Source organism: Cupressus sempervirens, chromosome 7 (assembly GCF_028749045.1).
Source record: "Cupressus sempervirens isolate cs-2001-9-10 chromosome 7, ASM2874904v1, whole genome shotgun sequence".
Taxonomy (NCBI): domain Eukaryota; kingdom Viridiplantae; phylum Streptophyta; class Pinopsida; order Cupressales; family Cupressaceae; genus Cupressus; species Cupressus sempervirens.
The window spans coordinates 723,373,348-723,377,963 of record NC_143124.1 but is presented as its reverse complement, the minus strand read 5'-3'; the positions used below and the strand labels follow the sequence as shown (position 1 = coordinate 723,377,963).

Below are 4,616 nucleotides of genomic sequence, written 5' to 3'. Positions count from 1 at the left end.
AAAAAAAATATGTGTCATCTTCTTCATTTTTCCAAGGGCGAATGATGCATGCCTATAACGGTGTGAGATCTTCCTACTAAGTAGCCATTAGCACCTACTACCAACACTTTTTGAGGGCATTTATGGTTACTCATCATCCATACTTGCAGCAACATTGTGGAACAATTCATTAACCAAATATGCTCACGGGTGTATGTATTTCAGTTGTTTAATTTTTCAACCAAGTGACAATTCTAATTTTTCAGGTAACTCACAATTTTTATGCATCCAACATCCAACACTATTTCGATATATGATAGTTTTCTTGTCATTGTGTGCCACAATAAATAAGCCTATAGACTTAACTAAAATGTATATTTAATAATATAAATATAGATTTAAAGATGGACAAATATATCATTTACAAAAATATAAATTAAATTAAAAATTATATCTAATATTAACATCTTGAAACAAATGTCACAGTCCATAATTGTTTTTTAACATGTCCCTTTCTTGAAATCATTAATATAAATATATAAAATTGTTTTAAAAACCTTTTAGAACATCATATAGAAATTTTTGAAATCATTTGTATATATAAAATATCAAAATTGAGAATATGCAATATATTGATAAGTAGGAGATGATTTCCACAGCTAGTCAAATTGTGATGTGAATATCAGGATTTAACTGTGTGATTTTGAGTCAAACTCGATGACCCATGTTTCATGAGTAGTGATTCAACATGAATCCATCTCTCATGAGAATAAATGGAACACTTAGCACTCATTGGATCTAGGTGATGATTCACCCCTGTGAGCATCACCTAGATCCAATGAGTGCTAAGTGTTCCATTTATTCTCATGAGAGATGGATTCATGTTGAATCACTACTCATGAAACATGGGTCATCGAGTTTGACTCAAAATCACACAGTTAAATCCTGATATTCACATCACAATATGCAATATATGTTTAACCTAAGGCTGAATCGTTAATTTAATACAACGGCTTCAAATGCAGATCTTAACATCACAGCTTCTACGTAGGATACAGCTCCGAAGAGGAGACTCGATTCAGGAAAGAAATCGAACAAAACAAATTTTAGCGCGCTAGAAGGAGGGCTCGAACCTCCGACCTTGTGGTTAACAGCCACACGCTCTAGCCAACTGAGCTATTCCAGCTATGCGTTTCAACAATATTTTTATTAATTAAACTATATTTTAGAGCGATGGAAACAATAAAATATATTTGAAAAAGACAATAAAATTTTCCGTTGCCGGGATTTGAACCCGGGTCGTCTGGGTGAAAGCCAGATATCCTAACCGGACTAGACGACAACGGATTTAAAATCCTACATTTAAATTCTTATTATACTTCAAAGCTTCCAGGAGCTCCAAAAGAGCTAAAGATTATTAAGAAATAGGAGAGATATAGATGAACATGTATCAATAATTGTGGCCTAAAATATAGATTTTCAATATAGTATATTAAAAGATTTGTAATTGAGAAATAATATAATACATTTTTGTATTCTAATGAAGTGCAATGGTATGTTGATAGTATATATATATATAAAGAACCTCTTGGTTCTCCTTTTTGTTTCCTCCTCTCCTTCTCCTTCTCTTTCTCCTTATTTTCTAAATTTTGTAATTTAACATTTTATTTTTACTTTATTATATTTTAAATAAAATGTTATATTTACAAGATAAATGCATCCCTTCTCCTCACTCTTGTGATCTCACATCAAGTCAAGGTCAAAGTTTCCCCTCATCTCCATATCATTATTTAATTCATCTCAAGATCCCAAATCCCTCCTAATTCCCCTTATTGTTCCAATCATCCACATGATGACATCACCCATATCTAACCTATTCATGAAACACATACACCTATAAAAATTTCCTCCACTTCCATTAAATATGATTTAATCCAAGAAGGTACAACTCCTTATAGCTCATATACCCCTCAAAAAGGACTCACATCTTGTTTCTGAAATAAAACTATCCCATTAATAGAAATATTTGAGAAAATATGAATTATAAAGGGAAATTATTAGGCCTTCATGGACAAAGTATTCTAGAAACCCCTTCAATAAAAAAAAGTCATATTTTCCATGAGCTTAGTTACAAGGGTCATGGTCAAGACAATGATATTCACCCAAAAAACCCACATATATTATACCATTCAAGCATTCATATCCTTCACTTTCTAATTCTATTTAGGACCTTATAGTCCAAAGGCCAATCCTTAATCCCTTTCATCTATTTTGAGCCCCCACGTCTCTATGTGTCAATATGTAAACCTTTATTTGTACCATCCATCTTAGGTCCTTACATTCCACCACCCATCACTTATATTCTAAAATTTCTTCATCTTATTTATCCATCGTCTCAAATCCCAAATCAAAAAATTAAGGAACATATCATTGAACCCCTTCCAATATCCTACCTATATATACTCCAAATACCTTCATATCATTTTTCTCCATCTACTAACTCCAGTACCCTTGAAAGAAATTTGGATACCAAATCTCAAATGTAAAAATCCAAAAAATTCACCTATGACCAAGCATTAATATGTCCAAGACATTCTAAATAAACTCCAAATTTGCTTCAAAAGAAAAATCTTACATCCATAAGGCCAGAAGGGCCCATTGAAAAAATGTCAAAAGTAAATTAAAAAACATTGATTTCATAACTACTACATAAGTAATGCATCCTAAAGAAAAATCAATATTCACATCTAAATCAGCCATCTAAAAGTTTCATTATTTTTTTTAGTCCTCCTATCATTCATCTACAGTCCCTTTTGATTTGCAGTGTATGAATTAAACCTTGTAGATTCAAGTAATGTTATTGTTTCTAGCTCTGAAGGATGGTCCATATGAGAATGTAGGTAGCTAGGCTTAATTTGGTTGTTTTCTAATGTTTTTATTATTTGATGAAGCACTTTTCATCAAGCATTCAAAGAGATGAAAAATTGAATACAAACAACAAGAGGCAATTTTTTTTAGCATGTGGCAGCTTTCCTATGCTCCTATATTGCAGTATACAATAACTTCATATTAGAATTTCCAATATGATGTGAGGGACAGGTTATTTTCTTCTTGTGTTGTAGATATTCTTCTTAGCATATCAAAACATATTTCAAACATTATCTTTACTATTGTTGCATACTTGGAAATGTATTTCAAAACAAGTGCTCAAGAGATAACATGCTAGCAAATTATGTTGGCCCTCCAGATTGAAATCATCTCTAGTTTGTGTGTATTTAGCATGTCATTGTTCCTTACGAGCTCATGTGATTTATTCCTAGTACTATCACTTGACGACATAGCTATAATTTTTCCTTTCCACAAATTGTTGTATCTCTATGTTATCTTTTCCCCCTTTTTGCATATACATGTATGCTTGGTACATTTGGTGTTCATTTAGATCCAATTGACCAAATCTTTGTAATCATAGGTGAAGTTTATCCCGTGTATGTAGTAAGCAAGGATCATCTAATGGAGATCAATATATTGTAGTTTTCTTGTGGTGTGCTAAGGGGATTCCAAGCACTAACATACTTATAAAGGAATTCCCTTGCATTTTTGACCTCCCCACTATTCTAAAAGTCAATTTTATCCATGTGTTGGTGCATTTGGGTGCCAAATGAATCCTTGTATATGCATACTTGCTTAATGTTTCCATTCATATCTATACCACCAATCTTCTGTACCAAGGAGTTACTAAATTATTTCTTCACAAAATATTGTGAATCCTTACTAATGATCAAGATGTAATGATGTAGAATGAGTATTATTAATCATATTATCCAAGCATTATTTGTTTATTTTCCTTTCCATTTCCATGTCATTTGTCAATGATCATTGCAAATTTGGACAGTTCATATCTTTTACACTTAATGAGAAGAAGAGGGTAGATTGTACAATTTATGTGGTCATTAATGTTAGTTTAGCACAACATTTATTCCAATATGTCCTTGTTTTTTGTATCAAAGATCCAAAATGCATAAACCCTTATGTTAATTGTGTATCTGGGAGCTCTCATAAATGTATACAAAGGTCTTAAATATTGGTCAACATGATTTATTCTACATTCTTTTGTAATAAAATTAATTCAAGGCCTTGGCTATGATGTTGCATCATAATATTATAAAAAAACTCAAAACCTTGGATGTCTTCTAAATAGTTGATCATGGAACCTTGTCATGTGTAGGGCATACTCATGCATTTGCACTTCTCATACTTGCAGTTTCTTGCAATATAATTCCATTGGAAAAGTATCAGAATTAATGCTAGTTCAAGAAACCCTTTAGTGTTATATTCATTTACAAAGGACGAGTCTATTTTAGGCCAATCAATAATGTTTTCTACCATATCATGGAGCTCCAAATTTTTCTTAATAATGTCTAGCTCATGTTGCCTACTTAACAACTTAAGACACTAGTAAAGAGTTTTCTACTAACATTATCTCATTGCTATTCTTTTCAATTTCAAACTAATAATCTGGTATAGTCATATCACCTTCAATGATAATTGTACGCAATATCCTCAAAATATCTATTTTTTCTTTAGAAAGATGGACAAGGGTTTCCATACAAAAAACAAAATCATGGTATTATGGATCA

The 4,616-nt window shown here is 31.8% G+C and overlaps 2 non-coding genes across 2 annotated transcripts; both read right to left on the bottom strand.

The window, feature by feature from the left end:
* Positions 1–1,091: 1,091 nt before the first annotated feature.
* Positions 1,092–1,165, bottom strand: TRNAN-GUU (transfer RNA asparagine (anticodon GUU)). Its single transcript has one exon. It is a non-coding gene; the product is annotated as a tRNA-Asn (tRNA).
* An 87-nt stretch (positions 1,166–1,252) lies between these two features.
* TRNAE-UUC (transfer RNA glutamic acid (anticodon UUC)) lies at positions 1,253–1,326 on the bottom strand. The gene has a single exon. It is a non-coding gene; the product is annotated as a tRNA-Glu (tRNA).
* Between the last annotated feature and the right edge of the window lie 3,290 nt (positions 1,327–4,616).